Genomic DNA, 22543 nt, shown 5'->3' on the forward strand with positions numbered 1-22543 from the left:
ATCGAGGGAGCGCGAGGTTGCCGTTTCCTGCACCACACCGTTCAGTGGAGGAATTCTTGGGGTCGCATACAAGTGAAAGAACAGTAAGAAGGAGATGTGGCAACATTGGGTGGTGGCTCCGCCTTAACGGCCATTTCTTGCTGCGGCGAGTTATAGACGCGTTAGGATGGGTAGTGGGAGGAAGAGGAGGAGGAGGGGTTGCACGATCTCGATCGCGACCCCTCAAAATTATTTCGCGACCCCTCTGAGGGTCGGGACCCCCACTTTGAGAACCTCTGCTCTAGAGGAAAGTTCTCCAGAGAAGACATTAGACATGGTGGAAACTCTATTCTTCCGTCTGCTGCTGGAGGACAGTTGTTTCTGGTAAATCAAGAACAATCCAACACCAGAAGAAAGATGACACCATTGTTGCCACCCAGGAGCCACCCTCGAGCACTACCTCCAGCAGTGCCCCGCAACTGCTTTTCTGAGGAGAGGGCCTCCGACAACATCTGAAGGTCTTGTGCCGCTTATACAGCCACCTCAGCCACTTTGAATTGCGTCGGCTGGTGGAGTGTCAGCCCCCCTTCATTTTTTTCTCATATGTTGATTCATTGCTATTGATTTAATTCAGTTAATGTTAGCAAAGGGTGTATTCACCGGGATGTGCATACACATCCCACATATGTGGACATACTTTTCCACTCCTTTTTTTCTTTTTATAATTTTTTGTAAAAATATTCCATTTCTCTTCCACTGTTGTTTCTTCTTTGTATATTCTTTCCCAGTTTTCTTTTTGAAAGAATTCTCTTATTTGATCAAAATTTGTTTTTTCGTACATCATTCTTCCTTTTCTATATTGTTAATTTCTTTTCACGTATTTTTTCTCGTTTAGTTCCAGTTCAATCAATATGTGGTCACTTTTACTTATTGGTGTCTTGTATTCAATTTTTTCCACTATTTTATGTTCAGATGTGATTATTAGGTCTAGTCTCGATGGTTCTTCTTCATTTCTATACCTAGTGTTCTCTTGAATCCATTGTGTCATTTTATGGTCAATAATCATCTCGAGTAGAACATTTCCCCATGAGTCGTCTCCACCCTTTACTGTCATCTCTTCCCAGCAGACTTCTTTGCAATTAAAGTCACCCATCATAACTATTCTCCCTCCATCTTCCATTATCTTATTTAATGTTATCCTTGTGTCTTCTAACATACTTTTATATTCACTCTCTTCCCACGAGGCTGTTTTTGGAGGCATATAATTTATTACAAACTTTCTGCTCTTCTTACCTCTGTCTTCCACTTCGGTCATAGTCATCTCTACTGTATTCTTTCCATATGTGACACTCCTCACGTTTATATCCTTCTTAGTCAGGAACATAACTCCACCCCCTTGTTTTGTCTCTCTATTTCTAATCCAATAATTATATGCATCATGTCCTACACTGTTGGGTGGTAGTGACCCTTTTAATTTTGTCTCTACAATTCCCATTATGTCCGGTTCTTTTTCCTTCAGATAATCATTTAGTTCATTCAATCCTGTTATTAATCCATCTATATTTGTGTAAGACATTCTTAATTTTCTGCTACTTCAATTGTATTTTCTGTTTCCCTTTTGTTTTCTCCGGTATGGCCCATTTCCTCACTTTCATATTCACTACTCTCCAATAGAATATCTCTTTTTCTGACTCTGTTCTGTTCTCGTTTTTCCCCCTTAGCTTCATGTCTTTTCTTTTTTTCCTCCTCTCTTTCCTCTTTATTCATTTCCCTTTTTATCCATACCTTTTTATATTGTTCACTGTTTGCTAGTTTCCCTGTTTTTGCTAAGATATTCTCTGCTGTCGTTTGTGACCTGAATTCAATCTTAATTGGTCTGGTCTTATCTGTACTATATTTCCCGAGCCTATACATCTCTTCAATTTGTTTCACGATTTCAGGTTCATCTTCCTGAACTAATTCTAGTAAACTGCTTACTTTTTCTTTTTCTTCTTTGATTCTTGTGGTTCTATTTAGGTTATATTTCTCTTCCATTCCTAATATAATTATACATTTCTTTTTATCTGCTAAGTCTCTTACTATATTCTCCTTCTGTCTCATCACTTTAATGACTGTGTCTTCAGTTTGTTCTTTCATCTGTGATTTTACTATGTCATTAAATGCAATTTTGCTGTTCTTTTGGATTTTTTTCCAACCCTGTGCTTCTTTTGCTATGGACTCTTTATTCTCTTTGTTATTCTTCTTTAATTCCTCATTCTCCTCTTTTACTTCTTTTAACTGTCTTTTTAATACTTCTATTTCTTTAGTTAGTTTTTGGTTTTCCTTCTCTAGTTCTTCCAATTTTTCAACTCTATGCGTGATCTTCGTGATTTCACCGAACCTATCCTCCCAATGTTTGACAATTTTCTCAATTTTTTCTTCTAGGCTTGCTAATCGGGGAGGGTTGGCTTCCTCCTCCACATTAAATCATTGGAAATTGTTATCTTCACTTTCCATTGTGCTGCTCTTATCTATATTTCTAATCTTTATATTTTTGTTAGTCCCTTCATCATCACTAAATTGACGTTTGTTTATATGGCGTCTGCCTGCCTGGACCAAGTCCTCCCCTTCCTTATTTACTTCCATTACCCTCAGTAATCCCTCCCCTTCTCCTTTTTCATAACCTTCCCACTACACCACGAGCTTTCCCCTTCCCTATAAATACAAAAAGGTACTTCCTTGACGTTGAGATCCACGAAAATTTCACTTTTTCTTCGGAGCTCCAATCTTCTCCGTCAATCCGACGAATGTGTGTGTGTGTGTGTGTATTTACCTAGTTGTATTTACCTAGTTGTATTTTACGGGAAGGGAAGCTATGCTCGTGGTGTCCCGTCTTCATATCTCATTTTATCTAAACTATTTTTAAATTCATGTATTGTTTTTGCACACACCACTTTCTCATCTAACTTGTTCCAACTGTTTATTACTCTGTGAGGAAAGCTGTTATTTTTTCTTCAAGTCTCTTCTATAGCTGTCTTTTTTTTTTTTTCTTTCCGTGTCCTCTTGTATTTCTGTCATCCCATTTTATCAGATTCTCTCTATCAGTAATTTCTATGCCTTTCATGATTCTGTAAATAGCTATCAAATCTCCTCTCTCTCTTCTTTGCTCTAGTGTCTGTAGTTCAAGTTTTTGTAGTCTCTCTTCATATGATAGTTTTGAGAGTGTTGGTGCCAGTTTTGTAATTGCTCTTTGTATTCTTTCAATTTTTTTTTATACATTTTTTTGTACTTGGTGACCATATCGTTGCTGCATATTCCAATCTTGGTCTTATCAGGGTGATTAGGATTTTCTTCACCATTTCTTCATCCAGGTATGTAAATGCAACTTTGATTGTTCTTATTAAATTATAAGTTTCTCCAAAAATCTTATTTATATGTTTCTCAGGTGACATATTATTCATAACAATGACTCCCAGGTCCTTCTCATTTTCTACTTTTTTTATTCCTTCTTCTCCCAATTTATATGCTCCTGTTATTCTGTTTTTGCCTTTTCCAAATTCCATTATACTACACTTTTTTGTATTGAACTCCATCTCCCACTTCCTACTCCATTCCTGTACTATATTTAGATCTCTCTGTAGTGATTCACAATCTTCTTCAGTTTTCACTCTTTTCAGTAGTTTTGCATCATCTGCAAAGAAGCTCATATAGCTTTCTATTCCTTCATCCATATCATTAATATATATAGCAAACATTATTGGGGCCAGAACTGTTCCCTGCGGAACACCGCTTATTACTTCATCCCATTTTGAGTGCTGGTTTCTTATCACTACTCTCATTTTTCTTTCTTGCAAAAAGTCCTCCATCCAATTTAGTAGCTTGCCCTGTATTCCTCCTTCAGTTTCCAATTTCTTAAGCAACTTCTTATGTGGTACTTTGTCAAAAGCTTTCTTTAGGTCTAGAAATGCACAGTCCGCCCATCCATCTCTTTCTTGTATCATATCTATTAGCCTTGAATAGAAACATATTAGATTGGTGACGCATGATCGTCCTTGTCTGAATCCAAATTGCCTTGGATTTAACACTTTGTTTTTTTCTAAATATTTTACCCATCTACTTTTGATAATTCTTTCACAAATTTTTGCTATTGTACTTGTTAGAGAGACTGGTCTATAGTTGGTAGGTTCTTCTTTATTTCCTCCTTTATATATAGGTACTATATTTGCTTTTTTCCAATCTTCTGGAACTTTTCCTTCTTTCAAGGAACTATTTAGTATGCTATGTATTTTGTCTGCCAATTCATTCCTGCATTCTTTCAGTATCCAGTTTGCTATTTCATCTGGTCCATGCGATTTTCTGACATCAAGATTACTCAAGTGTGTCAATATTTCATTCGTTGTTACTTCTATTTCTTCCATAGGGGGGACTTTCTCTTTCCATTCGTTCTCTTCAGGTTGTATGTTCTCCCTTGTAAACACTGATTTAAAATGTTTGTTCATAATTTCCGCCATTTGTACTTCCTCAGTGTATTCAACTTCCTCTTGTCTTAATTTCTGCAAGTCTTGTTTGTTTTTCAGTTTATTGTTTACATATCTGTAGAATAGTTTTGGTTGATCTTTACACTTTTCTATGACATCTTTTTCATATTTTCTCTTTTCCTCTCTGCACGTTTGTACATATTCATTTCTATAACCGGTATATATTTTCCATTTTTCAGGTCTTCTGTCTTTTTTCCATCTGGTCCAGGCTTTGTCTCTTTTGTCTTTTAACTCCCTACAACTTTTGTTGTACCAGCATTTTACATATTCTTTTTCTTGTTTTTGTCTTGGGACATACTTTTCCACTCCTTTTTTGTAAATTTTTGTCAAAATATTCCATTTCTCTTCCACTGTTGTTTCTTCTTTGTATATTTCTTCCAAGTTTTCTTGTTGAAAGAATTCTCTTATTTTATCAAAGTTTGTTTTTTCATACATCATTCTTCCTTTTCTATATTGCTCATTTCTTTTCCTATATTTTTCTTCATTAAGTTCCAGCTCAATCAATATGTGGTCACTTTTACTTATTGGTGTTTTATATTCAATTTTGTCCACTATTCTAGGTTCAGATGTAATTATTAAGTCTAGTGTCGATGGTTCTTCTTCATTTCTATACCTGGTGTTCTCCTGTATCCATTGTGTCATTGTATGGTCAGTAATCATCTCAAGTAGAGCGTTTCCCCATGAGCCGTCTCCACCATTTACTGTCATTTCTTCCCAGCAGATTTCTTTGCAATTAAAGTCGCCCATTATAACTATTCTTCCTCCATCTTCCATTATTTTATTTAATGTTATCTTTGTGTCCTCTAACATACTTTTATGTTCACTCTCCTCCCATGAGGCTGTTTTCGGAGGCACATAATTTATCACAAATTTTCTGCTCTTCTTATCTCTGTCTTCCACTTCTATCATAATCATCTCTACTGTATTCTTTCCATATATGACACCCTTCACGTTTATATCCTTCTTAGTCAGGAACATAACTCCACCCCCTTGCTTTTTCTCTCTGTTTTTAATCCAATAATTATATGCATCATGTCCTACACTGTTGGGTGGTAGTGGGTGTCACGTCACACCGGATTCATACTCGTGATGTGACATATTCATTCCTGGAGCATGACTACACTGTGTTTTGCAACCCCTCAGCGTGACCTATAATACGGACCAAATATGGAGCGGCCTAAGTCCGACGGTTGTGAAGATGGCGTCCCCTCTCTTGACCTAGAACGCGCGCGAAAGCTCTCGTAGACAAGCGGCGGAGTGGTACGAAACCAACGCCGCCCGCTAGCTGAGGTCAAGGGGCGCATTAACCAAGAAGAATGAGACGAATTAGCGCCTCCCCTCCTTTTCTACCTCACTGTCTTGTAGGTTAAGGTATAAGCTAGGGAATTATTGTAAACCCTCTCCATGCATAAATTAAGGAAGTAATGGATGTGTGGAGTTGGGTAGATAGGGACAGGAATATATGTATTAAGATAAGTTGGTACTTGGGCAATAGCACCTGTGTTGTGCGGCTGGGGTATAAATTGGGGGGTGCAGATACCCACGCTGCTCCCTCCGCACTCGACCTCTGCGCATTGTCGGTACTTTGTAAGTAAGAGATATTCTCACTAGTTGTGTTAGTAAATATTTCAGTGATTTTGTATATCTTCTTTCTTTATCCTGGCGTGTTGGATGTATCTATAAAGGGGCGATTCTTCTCTGAGACTCTGGATTGTATGAATTACTCAAACTCTGTTTTAGAGTTTGATGTAACACACAAAAACTGAGCTTAGGGCATGACATAAATGGAGGCCTGACCGGGATTGTATGTCAAGTCACACCGGATTCATACTCGTGATGTGACATATTCATTCCTGGAGCATGACTACACTGTGTTTTGCAACCCCTCAGCGTGACCTATAATACGGACCAAATATGGAGCGGCGTAAGTCCGACGGTTGTGAAGATGGCGTCCCCTCTCTTGACCTAGAACGCGCGCGAAAGCTCTCGTAGGCAAGCGGCGGAGTGGTACGAAACCAACGCCGCCCGCTAGCTGAGGTCAAGGGGCGCATTAACCAAGAAGAATGAGACGAATTAGCGCCTCCCCTCCTTTTCTACCTCACTGTCTTGTAGGTTAAGGTATAAGCTAGGGAATTATTGTAAACCCTCTCCATGCATAAATAAAGGAAGTAATGGATGTGTGGAGTTGGGTAGATAGGGACAGGAATATATGTATTAATTAAGATAAGTTGGTACTTGGCCAATAGCACCTGTGTTGTGCGGCTGGGGTATAAATTGGGGGGTGCAGATACCCATTTATGTCATGCCCTAAGCTCAGTTTTTGTGTGTTACATCAAACTCTAAAACAGAGTTTGAGTAATTCATACAATCCAGAGTCTCAGAAAAGAATCGCCCCTTTATAGATACATCCAACACGCCAGGATAAAGAAAGAATATACAAAATCACTGAAATATTTACTAACACAACTAGTGAGAATATCTCTTACTTACAAAGTACCGACAATGCGCAGAGGTCGAGTGCGAAGGGAGCAGCGTGGGTATCTGCACCCCCAAATTTATACCCCAGCCGCACAACACAGGTGCTATTGCCCAAGTACCAACTTATCTTAATTAATACATATATTCCTGTCCCTATCTACCCAACTCCACACATCCATTACTTCCTTTATTTATGCATGGAGAGGGTTTACAATAATTCCCTAGCAAGACAGTGAGGTAGAAAAGGAGGGGAGGCGCTAATTCGTCTCATTCTTCTTGGTTAATGCGGCCCTTGACCTCAGCTAGCGTGCGGCGTTGGTTTCGTACCACTCCGCCGCTTGCCTACGAGAGCTTTCGCGCGCGTTCTAGGTCAAGAGAGGGGACGCCATCTTCACAACCGTCGGACTTAGGCCGCTCCATATTTGGTCCGTATTATAGGTCACGCTGAGGGGTTGCAAAACACAGTGTAGTCATGCTCCAGGAATGAATATGTCACATCACGAGTATGAATCCGGTGTGACGTGACATACAATCATCATTGCATCCAAAATATGAGGGACCATTCAAGGTACTTGAAAGTAAAGGGGGCCACAATTATGTCTTAATAAACCCAATGAGAAAGTCTGGGGTCCAACAAGTACATATTAACCTCCTTAAAGAGTTCAGGGGAATAGTAGAAGAGGGTGCAATTGGGGTAGTCGAGACAGGACGAGATGATGGGAGCCTGGATTCAGACATTGATAATCTAAATCTGTTTTATGATTTGGACAGATCAAACACTAGTGAGGCAGAGGAGAAGTCCTTATCCTCACTAGAGGGAGAAATGCGGGAAGAGGTCAGAACGTTGCTAGGCGAGAATGCCAATGTGTTCTCCTCATACCCCACCGTTACCCAAGCGATACACCACGACGTCGTCCTAGAAGATGGAGCGAGGCCTGTGAGGCAAGCCCCGTATAGACTGTCGCCCCAGAAGAAGCGAATCATGGAGGAGGAAGTCAGGCAGCTCATGGAACAAGGGTTGGTGGAACCAAGCACGAGCCCCTGGGCTTCGCCTGCTGTGTTGGTTCCGAAACCCGGAGGTGAGTGGAGATTGTGTGTGGACTATCGCCGTCTGAATGCTGTGACCAAAGCTGACCCCTACCCTCTTCCACGAATTGATGACCTCATTGAGGAGGTTGCAGCAGCTAGGTTCCTGTCCAAGCTGGATCTAATGAAGGGGTATCACCAAATCCCCCTTACTAGTAGAGCATCGGAGGTCTCCGCATTTGTTACTCCACAAGGGCACTTTCAATATAAAGTTACCCCCTTTGGAATGAAGAACAGCGGAGAATCCTTCCAACGCCTGGTCAATTGGATAGTTGAGGGATTACCCGGTGTCAAGGCATACTCAGATGACATTGTAGTTTTCTATGACAGTTGGGAGGATCACCTTCACCAGCTCTTTTGGAAGGAGCACCATCGAGTACTTGGGCCATCAGGTTGGCCAAAATTGTATCTCACCAGTAGAAGCTAAGGTGAAGGACATTGCAGAGTTCCAGGTCCCGAAGACGAAGAAGGGGATCCGAAGATTCTTGGGTATGGTGAACTATTATAGAAGGTATTGTCCAAACCTCGCTGATGTGACCGCTCCCTTGACCCGCATGCTCTCTTGTAATCCTTTCAGGTTGAATGAAGGTGCAAATGCAGCTATTGATGAGTGCAAGAGGCTTCTCTCAAGTCGTCCCGTCTTGGTGGCTCCTGACTATAGTAAGACATTCTTTATTCTATGCGACGCCAGTCAAGTGGCTGTAGGTGCTGTGTTGGCTCAGGAAAGGGATGGTTCCATGCGGCCTATTTCATTTATGTCTCAAGTCCTCAAGGATTATCAGACTAGGTATTCCACAATTGAGAAGGAGGCCCTCAGTCTCGTATTAGCGCTAAAGAAATTCCAGGTGTTTTTAGATGGTAAGGTGATAGTTCTTAGTGATCATAATCCTCTTAAGTACATTATAGAAGGGAAGGCTAAGAGTGATAGGTTGGCTCGGTGGGCGCTAGCACTCCAGGGTCACGATTTGAATCTTAAATATATTTCAGGGAAGAGTAACATGATTGCTGATGCCCTGTCACGTCCAGACACAAAATGTTCAACCCTTGCTCCGCAGGTTTGAACATTTTTGTCCGGTGAAGGGGGATGTATGTCACGTCACACCGGATTCATACTCGTGATGTGACATATTCATTCCTGGAGCATGACTACACTGTGTTTTGCAACCCCTCAGCGTGACCTATAATACGGACCAAATATGGAGCGGCGTAAGTCCGACGGTTGTGAAGATGGCGTCCTCTCTCTTGACCTAGAACGCGCGCGAAAGCTCTCGTAGGCAAGCGGCGGAGTGGTACGAAACCAACGCCGCCCGCTAGCTGAGGTCAAGGGGCGCATTAACCAAGAAGAATGAGACGAATTAGCGCCTCCCCTCCTTTTCTACCTCACTGTCTTGTAGGTTAAGGTATAAGCTAGGGAATTATTGTAAACCCTCTCCATGCATAAATAAAGGAAGTAATGGATGTGTGGAGTTGGGTAGATAGGGACAGGAATATATGTATTAATTAAGATAAGTTGGTACTTGGGCAATAGCTCCTGTGTTGTGCGGCTGGGGTATAAATTGGGGGGTGCAGATACCCACGCTGCTCCCTTCGCACTCGACCTCTGCGCATTGTCGGTACTTTGTAAGTAAGAGATATTCTCACTAGTTGTGTTAGTAAATATTTCAGTGATTTTGTATATCTTCTTTCTTTATCCTGGCGTGTTGAATGTATCTATAAAGGGGCGATTCTTCTCTGAGACTCTGGATTGTATGAATTACTCAAACTCTGTTTTAGAGTTTGATGTAACACACAAAAACTGAGCTTAGGGCATGACATGGGCCTTTTAATTTTTTTTCTACAATTCCCATTATGTCCGGTTCTTTTTCTTTCAAATAATCATTCAGCTCATTCAATCCTGTTATTAATCCATCTATATTTGTGTAAGACACTCTTAGTTTTCTGTCACTTCCATTGTGTTCTCTGTTTCCCTTTTGTTTTTCTCTTGTATGTCGAACTGCCTTAGTTTCATATTCACTACTCTCCAATAGAATCTCTCTTTCTCTGACTCCGTTCTGCTCTCGTTTTTTTTCTTAGCTTCAAGTCTTTTCTGCTTTTCTTCCTCTCTTTCCTCTTTATTCATTTCCCTTTTTATCCATACCTTTTTATATTGTTCACTTGTTGCTAGTTTCCCTGTTTTGGATAAGATATTCTCTGCCGTCGTTTGTGACCTGAATTTAATCTTAATTGGTCTGGTCTTATCTGTACTATACTTTCCGAGCCTGAATTTTTCCTCAATTTCCTTCATAATTTCTGGTTCATCTTCCTGAACTAGTTTTAGTAAACTGCTTACTTTTTCATTTTCCTCATTGGTTCTTGAGGTTCTATCTGGGTTATGTTTCTCTTCCATTCCTAATATAATTATACATTTCTTTTTGTCAGCTAAGTCTCTTACTATGTTCTCCTTCTGTCTCATCACTTTAATAATTGAGTCTTCAGTTTGTTCTCTCCTTTGCTGTTTAATTATATCAGTAAATGCAGCTTTACTGTTTTCTTTTATCGACTTCCATCCCTCTATGTTTTCTTTACTATTCCTCTTCAATTCCTCATTCTCCACCTTTACTTCTTTTAACTGTCTTTTCAGGTTTTCTATTTCATCAGTTAAGTTTTTGTTCGCCTTCTCTAGTTCTTCCAATTTTTCAACCCTTTGTAGAATATTGTTAACATGACCGAACCTACGCTCCAAGTCCTCGATCATCTTATCGACCTTCTCTTCTAGTCTTGTCAGTCGGGGGGGGGGGGGGTTGTGTCCCCCACACCCTCTTTAATTCCCTGGAAAATATTCTAATCACTTTCTACTGTATTGATCTTATCTATACTTCTAATCTTTACACTTTTATTAGACATTTCATCGTCGTCGGGGGGCCGTTTGTTTACCTTTCGCCTGTCTGCCTGGGCCAAGTCTACTCCTTCCTCATTTCCTTCCATTTCCCTCAGTAATCCCTCCCCTTCTCCTCTTTCCCTACTTTCCTACTACCCCACGAGCAATTTCCCCCCACCCTGTAAATACAATAGACACTTCTCTTTGCGTTGGGATCCACAAAACTTCAATTTTCTTCAGAACGTCTTCTAAGCCGTCCGTTCGTTGAAGTGTGTATTTACCTAGTTGTATTTACCTAGTTGTATTTTACGGGAAGGGGAGCTATGCTCGTGGTGTCCCGTCTTCATATCTCATTTTATCTAAACTATCTTTAAATTCATGTATTGTTTTTGCACACACCACTTTCTCATCTAACTTGTTCCAACTGTTTATTACTCTGTGAGGAAAGCTGTTCTTTTTCAAGTCTCTTCTATAGCTGTCTTTTTTTATTTTCTTTCCGTGTCCTCTTGTATTTCTGTCATCCCATTTTATCAGATTCTCTCTATCAGTAATTTCTATGCCTTTCACGATTCTGTAAATAGCTATCAAATCTCTCTCTCTTCTTTGCTCTAGTGTCTGTAGTTCAAGTTTTTTGTAGTCTCTCTTCATATGATAGTTTTGAGAGTGTTGGTGCCAGTTTTGTAATTGCTCTTTGTATTCTTTCAATTTTTTTTTTTATACATTTTTTTGTACTTGGTGACCATATCGTTGCTGCATATTCCAATCTTGGTCTTATCAGGGTGATTAGGATTTTCTTCACCATTTCTTCATCCAGGTATGTAAATGCAACTTTGATTGTTCTTATTAAATTGTAAGTTTCTCCAAAAATCTTATTTATATGTTTCTTAGGTGACATATTATTCATAACAATGACTCCCAGGTCCTTCTCATTTTCTACTTTTTTATTCCTTCTTCTCCCAATTTATATGTTCCTGTTATTCTGTTTTTGCTTTTTCCAAATTCCATTATACTACACTTTTTTGTATTGAACTCCATCTCCCACTTCCTACTCCATTCCTGTACTATATTTAGATCTCTCTGTAGTGATTCACAATCTTCTTCAGTTTTCACTCTTTTCAGTAGTTTTGCATCATCTGCAAAGAAGCTCATATAGCTTTCTATTCCTTCATCCATATCATTAATATATATAGCAAACATTATTGGGGCCAGAACTGTTCCCTGCGGAACACCGCTTATTACTTCATCCCATTTTGAGTGCTGGTTTCTTATCACTACTCTCATTTTTCTTTCTTACAAAAACTCTTCCATCCAATTTAGTAGTTTGCCCTGTATTCCTCCTTCAGTTTCCAATTTCTTAAGCAACTTCTTATGTGGTACTTTGTCAAAAGCTTTCTTTAGGTCTAGAAATGCACAGTCCGCCCATCCATCTCTTTCTTGTATTATATCTATTAGCCTTGAATAGAAACATATTAAATTGGTGACGCATGATCGTCCTTGTCTGAATCCAAATTGCCTTGGATTTAACACTTTGTTTTTTTCTAAATATTTTACCGATCTACTTTTGATAATTCTTTTACAAATTTTTGCTATTGTACTTGTTAGAGAGACTGGTCTATAGTTTGTAGGTTCTTCTTTATTTCCTCCTTTATATATAGGTACTATATTTGCTTTTTTTCAATCTTCTGGAACTTTTCCTTCTTTCAAGGAACTGTTTAGTATGCTATGTATTTTGTCTGCAAGTTCATTCCTGCATTCTTTCAGAATCCAGTTTGCTATATCATCTGGTCCATGCGATGTTCTGACATCAAGATTACTCAAGTGTGTCAATATTTCATTCGTTGTTACTTCTATTTCTTCCATAGGGGGGACTTTCTCTTTCCATTCAATCTCTTCAGGTTGTATGTTCTCCCTTGTAAACACTGATTTAAAATGTTTGTTCATAATTTCCTCCATTTCCATTTCCTCAGTGTATTCAACTCCCTCTTGTCTTAATTTCTCCAAGTCTTGTTTGTTTTTCAGTTTATTGTTTACAAATCTGTAGAATAGTTTTGGTTGATCTTTACACTTTTCTATGACATCTTTTTCATATTTTCTCTTTTCCTCTCTGCACGTTTGTACATATTCATTTCTATAACCGGTATATATTTTCCATTTTTCAGGTCTTCTGTCTTTTTTCCATCTGGTCCAGGCTTTGTCTCTTTTGTCTTTTAACTCCCTACAACTTTTGTTGTACCAGCATTTTACATATTCTTTTTCTTGTTTTTGTCTTGGGACATACTTTTCCACTCCTTTTTTGTAAATTTTTGTCAAAATATTCCATTTCTCTTCCACTGTTGTTTCTTCTTTGTATATTTCTTCCCAGTTTTCTTGTTGAAAGAATTCTCTTATTTTATCAAAGTTTGTTTTTTCATACATCATTCTTCCTTTTCTATATTGCTCATTTCTTTTCCTATATTTTTCTTCATTAAGTTCCAGCTCAATCAATATGTGGTCACTTTTACATATTGGTGTTTTATATTCAATCTTGTCCACTATTCTAGGTTCAGATGTAATTATTAAGTCTAGTCTCGATGGTTCTTCTTTATTTCTATACCTGGTGTTCTCCTGTATCCATTGTGTCATTGTATGGTCAGTAATCATCTCAAGTAGAGCGTTTCCCCATGAGCCGTCTCCACCATTTACTGTCATTTCTTCCCAGCAGATTTCTTTGCAATTAAAGTCGCCCATTATAACTATTCTTCCTCCATCTTCCATTATTTTATTTAATGTTATCTTTGTGTTCTCTAACATACTTTTATGTTCACTCTCCTCCCATGAGGCTGTTTTCGGAGGCACATAATTTATCACAAATTTTCTGCTCTTCTTATCTCTGTCTTCCACTTCTATCATAATCATCTCTACTGTATTCTTTCCATATATGACACCCTTCACGTTTATATCCTTCTTAGTCAGGAACATAACTCCACCCCCTTGCTTTTTCTCTCTGTTTTTAATCCAATAATTATATGCATCATGTCCTACACTGTTGGGTGGTAGTGGGCCTTTTAATTTTGTTTCTACAATTCCCATTATGTCCGGTTCTTTTTCTTTCAAATAATCATTCAGCTCATTCAATCCTGTTATTAATCCATCTATATTTGTGTAAGACACTCTTAGTTTTCTGCCCACTTCCATTGTGTTCTCTGTTTCCCTTTTGTTTTTCTCTTGTATGTCGAACTGCCTTAGTTTCATATTCACTACTCTCCAATAGAATCTCTCTTTCTCTGACTCCGTTCTGCTCTCGTTTTTTTCTTAGCTTCAAGTCTTTTCTGCTTTTTCTTCCTCTCTTTCCTCTTTATTCATTTCCCTTTTTATCCATACCTTTTTATATTGTTCACTTGTTGCTAGTTTCCCTGTTTTGGATAAGATATTCTCTGCCGTCGTTTGTGACCTGAATTTAATCTTAATTGGTCTGGTCTTATCTGTACTATACTTTCCGAGCCTGAATTTTTCCTCAATTTCCTTCATAATTTCTGGTTCATCTTCCTGAACTAGTTTTAGTAAACTGCTTACTTTTTCATTTTCCTCATTGGTTCTTGAGGTTCTATCTGGGTTATGTTTCTCTTCCATTCCTAATATAATTATACATTTCCTTTTATCAGCTAAGTCTCTTACTATGTTCTCCTTCTGTCTCATCACTTTAATAACTGAGTCTTCAGTTTGTTCTCTCATTTGCTGTTTAATTATATCAGTAAATGCAACTTTACTGTTTTCTTTTATTGACTTCCATCCCTCTATGTTTTCTTTACTATTCCTCTTCAATTCCTCATTCTCCACCTTTACTTCTTTTAACTGTCTTTTTAGGTTTTCTATTTCATCAGTTAAGTTTTTGTTCGCCTTCTCTAGTTCTTCCAATTTTTCAACCCTTTGTAGAATATTGTTAACATGACCGAACCTACGCTCCAAGTCCTCGATCATCTTATCGACCTTCTCTTCTAGTCTTGTCAGTCGGGGGGGGGTTGTGTCCCCCCCACCCTCTTTAAATCCCTGGAAAATATTCTCATCACTTTCTACTGTATTGCTCTTATCTATACTTCTAATCTTTACACTTTTATTAGACATTTCATCGTCGTCGGGGGGCCATTTGTTTACCTTTCGCCTGTCCGCCTGGGCTAAGTCTACTTCCTCATTTCCTTCCATTTCCCTCAGTAATCCCTCCCCTTCTCCTCTTTCCCTACTTTCCTACTACCCCACGAGCAATTTCCCCCCACCCTGTAAATACAATAGACACTTCTCTTTGCGTTGGGATCCACCAAACTTCAATTTTCTTCAGAACGTCTTCTAAGCCGTCCGTTCGTTGAAGTGTGTGTGTGTGTGTGTGTGTGTGTGTGTGTGTGTGTGTGTGTGTGTGTGTGAATAGACTATGAATCGGCAGTCTACTCGGATTGCCGGAGGAACCAAAAGCCTTTTAATTCCTGGTCAGGGAAACAAAGTGCGTTGACCTTAAACTAAAATACATAGATTGGAGGTACGTGTAAAGACAAGTTTCGTTGGAACCACACCGTACTTAAAAATACATACTAACAACTAAACAGAATATCTAAATGTCTATTATTCTGTGAGGAAAGCTGTTCTTTTTCAGATCTCTTCTATAGCTGTCTTTCTTGATTTTCTTTCCGTGTCCATTTGTATTTCTATCATCCCATTTTATCAGATCCTCTCTATTAATAGTTTCTATGCCTTTCATGATTCTATAAATAGTTATCAAGTCTCCTCTCTCTCTTCTTTGCTCTAATGTCTGTAGTTCAAGTTTGGTTATTCTCTCTTCATATGATAGTTCTGAGAGTGTTGGTGCGAATTTTGTAATTGCTCTTTGTATTCTTTGTTTTGTTATACATTTGTTTGTACTTGGTGACCATATCGTTGCTGCATATTCCAATCTTGGTCTTATCAAAGTAACTAGTATTTTCTTCACCATTTCTTCGTCCAGGTATGTAAATACCATTTTGATTGTTCTTATTAGATTATAAGTTTTTCATTTTTTTTATATGTTTCTCAGGTGACATATTATTCATAACAATGACTCCCAGGTCCTTCTCATTTTCTACTTTTTTATTTTTTCTTCCTCCAATTTATATGATCCCACTACTCTTTTTTTGCTTCTTCCAAATTCCATTATACTACACTTCTTGATATTGAATTCCACCTCCCACTTCCTACTCCATTCCCATACTTTATTAAGATCCCTCTGTAGCGACTCACAATCTTCTACAGTGTTCACTTTTTTTTTTCAAAAATTTTGCATCATCTGCAAAGAAGCTCATATAACTTTCAATTCCTTCATCCATATCATTAATATATAACAAACATTATTGGGACCAAAACTGTTCCTTGTGGAACACCACTTATCACTTCATCCCAATTTCTTAAGCAACTTCTTATGTGGTACCTTATCAAAAGCTTTTTTCAGGTCTAGAAATGCACAATCAGCCCATCCATCTCTTTCTTGTATTACATCTATTAGCCTTGAATAGAAACACATTAAGATTGTGACGCATGATCGTCTTTGTCTAAATCCAATTTGTCTTGGATTTAGTACTTTTTTCACATGTTTTACCCATCTAGTTTTGATCATTCTTTCACAGATTTTAGCTATCGTACTTGTAAGAGAGACCGGTCTATAGTTAGCAGGGTCTTCTTTGTTTCCCCTTTTATATATTGGTACTATATCTGCCCTTTTCCAATCTTCTGGAACTTTTCCCACTTTCAATGAACTGTTTATTAAGCTATGTATTTTGTTTGTTAGTTCATTCCTGCATTCTCTCAAAATCCAGTTTGCCATTTCATCCGGTCCATGCGATTTTCTGACATCGAGATTACTCAAGTATTTCATTATTTCATTTCTTGATACTTCTATCTCTTTCATAGGGGGGACTCTCTCCTCCCATTCGATATCTCTAGGTTGTATGTTCTCCCTTGTAAACACCGATTTAAAATGCTTATTCATAATTTCTGCCATTTTTATTTCCTCTGTGTATTCGACTCCTCCTTGTCGTAGTTTCTCTAATTCTTGTTACTTTTCAGTTTGTTGTTTACAAATCTGTAAAATAATTTTGGTTGATCTTTACATTCTTCTATAACATTTTTTTTCGTATTTTGTCTTTTCTTCTCTGCGCACTTGTACATATTCATTTATATAACTAGTATATATTTTCCATTTTTCAGGTCTTTTGTCTACTTTTTTTTTTATTATACCCAAGCTTGATCTCTTTTGTCTTTTAACTCCCTACATCTTTTGTTGTACAAGCACTTTACATATCCTTTTTCATGCTTTTGTCTTGGGACATACTTTTCCACTCCTTCTTTATAATTTTTGTCAAAATACTTCATTTCTCTTCTACTGTTGCTTCCTCCTTGTGTATTCTTTCCCAGTCAGCTTTTTGAAAGAATTCTTTTATTTTGTCAAAGTTTGTTTTTTCATACATCAATCTTCCCTTTCTATATTGTTTTTTTTTTCGTGTATTTTTCCTCATTTAGTTCCAGTTCAACCAATATGAGGTCACATTTACTTATTGGTGTTTTATATTCGATGTTTTCCACTATTCCGGGTTCTAATGTGATTATTAGGTCCAGTCTCGATGGTTCTTCCTCATTTCTATACCTAGTATTCTCTTGTATCCATTGTGCCATTGTATGTTCAATAATCATATCAAGTAATACATTTCCCCATAGGTCATCTCCACCCTTCACTGTCATCTCTTCCCAGCAGACTTCTTTACAGTTAAAGTCACCCATTATAACTATTCGTCCTCCATCTTCCATTATTTTACTTAGTGATATCAATGTGTCTTCTAACATATTTTTGTGTTCTCTTTCTTCCCACAAAGTCGTTTTAGGAGTCACATAATTTACTACAAACTTCCTGCTCTTCCCATCCTTGTCCTCCACTTCCATCATAATCATCTCTACTGTATTCTTTCCATATGTGACACACCTCACATTTATATCCTTCTTAGTCAGGAACATAACTCCACCCCCTTGTTTTACCTCTCTGTTTCTAATCCAACATTTATATGCTCCATATCCTACACTGTTGGGTGGTAGTTACAAAGGATTACAAAGGCGGAGCATGCCGACAGGAGACCTTTTGATCCATATCTAGGTCGGATGCGAAAAAATCATAATAATAATAAAATGATAAATAAAAACTATAATAATGTAAATAACAAATAAAATATATAAATGAATGCATAGGTATAGTTAGATAATAAACAAACAGGTAAATAGTGAATAATAATAAATTGACATATAACTAATAATAAATGAAAATCAAACAGACAAATGATAACAAAACCAAAACAAATGATATAAAATAAATTATAATTATTACAGCATCTTACTTAGGTGTTTATCTAAATAATTCTTAAAGCTTCGAACTGAACTACATTGCACTACCTGTGCAGGAAGTTTATTCCATTCATTAACTACACGGTTGGCAAAGTTGTTTCTACCTACTTCCAAATTGAATCTATTTCTGGACAGTTTGAGACCATTGTTTGTCTGATTATCATTCAATGTGAAAATTTTGTCACTTTTGATGTTGTCAATTCCTTTTAGAATTTTAAAGACCTGTATCAAGTCACCTCTGAGTCTACGCTTTTTTATGGAAAACAGATTCATATGTTTTAGTCGATTTTCGAATGATTTATTTTTGATATTTGGAATCAGTTTTGTGGCTCGCCGTTGTACTTTTTCCAGACCTCTCAATTTTGTCTCTACAATTCCCATTATGTCCGGTTCTTTTTGCTTCAGGTAATCATTCAGTTCGTTCAAGCCTGTTATTAATCCATCTATATTTGTGTAAGACACTTTTAATTTTCTGCTACTTTCATCGTGTTTTCTGTTTCCCTTCCGTTTTTCTCTGCTATGAACCATTTCCTCACTTTCATATCCACTACTCTCCAATAGAATTTATCTTTGTCTGACTCTGTTCTTTTCTGTGTTTTTTTCTTAGCTTCTATTTTTTTTTTGGGTTTCTCATCCTCTCTTTCCTCTTTATTCATTTCTCTTTTTATCCATAACTTTTTATGTTGCTCACTGTCTGCTTGTGTCCCTGTTTTTGCTAAGATATTCTCTGCTGTCGTTTGTGACCTGAATTTAACCTTAATTGGTCTGGTCTTATCTGTATTATATTTCCCGAGCCTATATATTTCTTCAATTTGTTTTCGTATTTCAGGTTCATCTTTTTGAAGTACATCTAATATTTTATTTACTTTTTCCTTTTCTTCCTTTATTCTTGTAGTCCTATTTAGATTATACTTCTCTTCCATCCCTAATATAATTATACACTTTTTATCTGCTAAGTCTCTTATTATATTCTCCTTCTGTCTCATCACTTTAATAACTGTATCTTCAGTTTGTTCTTTCATCTGCTGTGTCACTATATCATTAAATACAATTTTATTGTTCTCTTGGATTTTCATCCAACCCTGTGCTTCTTTTGCTATGGACTCTTTGTTCTCTTTATTATTCCTCTTTAATTCCCCATTCTCATCTTTTACTTCTTTTAACTATCTTTTTAATTCTTCTATTTCTTTAGTCAGGTTTTTGTTCACATTCTCTAGTTCTTCCAATTTTTCAACTCTCTGCGCAATCCGTAAAAGTTGACCGAACCTATTCTCCCAATGTTCGGTCATTTTCTCATGTTTTTCCTCTAGGCTTGCTAATAGGGGGAAGTTGATACACCCCCCCCCACCTCATTAAACCCCTGGAAATTGTCATCTTCACCTTCCATTGTGCTGCTCTTATCTATATTTCTTATCTTTACATTTTTGCTAATCCTTTCTTCTTCACCAAAATCATCCGGCCTTCGTTTGTTTACAAGGCGCCTGTCCTCCTGGACCCAGTCTTCCCCTTCCTCATTTCCTGCCATTTTCCTCAGCAATCCCTACCCTTCTCCTTTTTCATCGCCTTCCCACTACACCACGAGCTTTCCCCTTTCCTATATATACAAAAAGTTACTCCCTTGTCGTTGATATCCACGAAAATTGATGTTTTTCTGGAGTTCCAATCTTCGCTGTCACTTCGGCTGTCGTGTGTGTATTTACCTAGTATTTACCTAGTTGTATTTTACGGGAAGGGGAGCTATGCTCATGGGGTCCCGTCTTCATATCTCATTTTATCTAAACTATTTTTAAATTCATGTATTGTTTTTGCACACACCACTTTCTCATCTAACTTGTTCCAACTGTCTATTACTCTGTGAGGAAAGCTGTTCTTTTTCAAATCTCTTCTATAGCTGTCTTTTTTTATTTTCTTTCCGTGTCCTCTTGTATTTCTGTCATCCCATTTTATCAGATTCTCTCTATCAGTAATTTCTATGCCTTTCATGATTCTGTAAATAGCTATCAAATCTCCTCTCTCTCTTCTTTGCTCTAGTGTCTGTAGTTCAAGTTTTTATAGTCTCTCTTCATATGATAGTTTTGAGAGTGTTGGTGCCAATTTTGTAATTGCTCTTTGTATTCTTTCAATTTTTTTTATACATTTTTTTGTACTTGGTGACCATATCGTTGCTGCATATTCCAATCTTGGTCTTATCAGGGTGATTAGGATTTTCTTCACCATTTCTTCATCCAGGTATGTAAATGCAACTTTGATTGTTCTTATTAAATTATAAGTTTCTCCAAAAATCTTATTTATATGTTTCTTAGGTGACATATTATTCATAACAATGACTCCCAGGTCCTTCTCATTTTCTACTTTTTTTATTCCTTCTTCTCCCAATTTATATGTTCCTGTTATTCTGTTTTTGCTTTTTCCAAATTCCATTATACTACACTTTTTTGTATTGAACTCCATCTCCCACTTCCTACTCCATTCCTGTACTATATTTAGATCTCTCTGTAGTGATTCACAATCTTCTTCAGTTTTCACTCTTTTCAGTAGTTTTGCATCATCTGCAAAGAAGCTCATATAGCTTTCTATTCCTTCATCCATATCATTAATATATATAGCAAACATTATTGGGGCCAGAACTGTTCCCTGCAGAACACCGCTTATTACTTCATCCCATTTTGAGTGCTGGTTTCTTATCACTACTCTCATTTTTCTTTCTTGCAAAAAGTCCTCCATGCAATTTAGTAGTTTGCCCTGTATTCCTCCTTCAGTTTCTAATTTCTTAAGCAACTTCTTATGTGGTACTTTGTCAAAAGCTTTCTTTAGGTCTAGAAATGCACAGTCCGCTCATCCATCTCTTTCTTGTATTATATCTATTAGCCTTGAATAGAAACATATTAAATTGGTGACGCATGATCGTCCTTGTCTGAATCCAAATTGCCTTGGATTTAACACTTTGTTTTTTTCTAAATATTTTACCCATCTACTTTTGATCATTCTTTCACAAATTTTTGCTATTGTACTTGTATTGTATTGTAGGTTCTTCTTTATTTCCTCCTTTATATATAGGTACTATATTTGCTTTTTCCAATCTTCTGGAACTTTTCCTTCTTTCAAGGAACTGTTTAGTATGCTATGTATTTTGTCTGCCAATTCATTCCTGCATTCTTTCAGTATCCAGTTTGCTATATCATCTGGTCCATGCGATTTTCTGACATCAAGATTACTCAAGTGTGTCAATATTTCATTCTTTGTTACTTCTATTTCTTCCATAGGGGGGGACTTTCTCTTTCCATTCAATCTCTTCAGGTTGTATGCTCTCCCTTGTAAACACTGATTTAAAATGTTTGTTCATAATTTCCGCCATTTGTATTTCCTCAGTGTATTCAACTCCCTCTTGTCTTAATTTCTGCAAGTCTTGTTTGTTTTTCAGTTTATTGTTTACATATCTGTAGAATAGTTTTGGTTGATCTTTACACTTTTCTATGACATCTTTTTCATATTTTCTCTTTTCCTCTCTGCACGTTTGTACATATTTATTTCTATAACCGGTATATATTTTCCATTTTTCAGGTCTTCTGTCTTGTTTCCATCTGGTCCAGGCTTTGTCTCTTTTGTCTTTTAACTCCCTACAACTTTTGTTGTACCAACATTTTACATATTCTTTTTCTTGTTTTTGTCTTGGGACATACTTTTCCACTCCTTTTTTGTAAATTTTTGTCAAAATATTCCATTTCTCTTCCACTGTTGTTTCTTCTTTGTATATTTCTTCCCAGTTTTCGTGTTGAAAGAATTCTCTTATTTTATCAAAGTTTGTTTTTTCATACATCATTCTTCCTTTTCTATATTGCTCATTTCTTTTCCTATATTTTTCTTCATTAAGTTCCAGTTCAATCAATATGTGGTCACTTTTACTTATTGGTGTTTTATATTCAATCTTGTCCACTATTCTAGGTTCAGATGTAATTATTAAGTCTAGTGTCGATGGTTCTTCTTCATTTCTATACCTGGTGTTCTCCTGTATCCATTGTGTCATTGTATGGTCAGTAATCATCTCAAGTAGAGCGTTTCCCCATGAGCCGTCTCCACCATTTACTGTCATTTCTTCCCAGCAGATTTCTTTGCAATTAAAGTCGCCCATCATAACTATTCTTCCTCCATCTTCCATTATTTTATTTAATGTTATCTTTGTGTCCTCTAACATACTTTTATGTTCACTCTCCTCCCATGAGGCTGTTTTCGGAGGCACATA

This window comes from Oratosquilla oratoria, chromosome 15 (assembly GCF_046742065.1).
Source record: "Oratosquilla oratoria isolate Oo_2021 chromosome 15, ASM4674206v1, whole genome shotgun sequence".
Classification (NCBI taxonomy): domain Eukaryota; kingdom Metazoa; phylum Arthropoda; class Malacostraca; order Stomatopoda; family Squillidae; genus Oratosquilla; species Oratosquilla oratoria.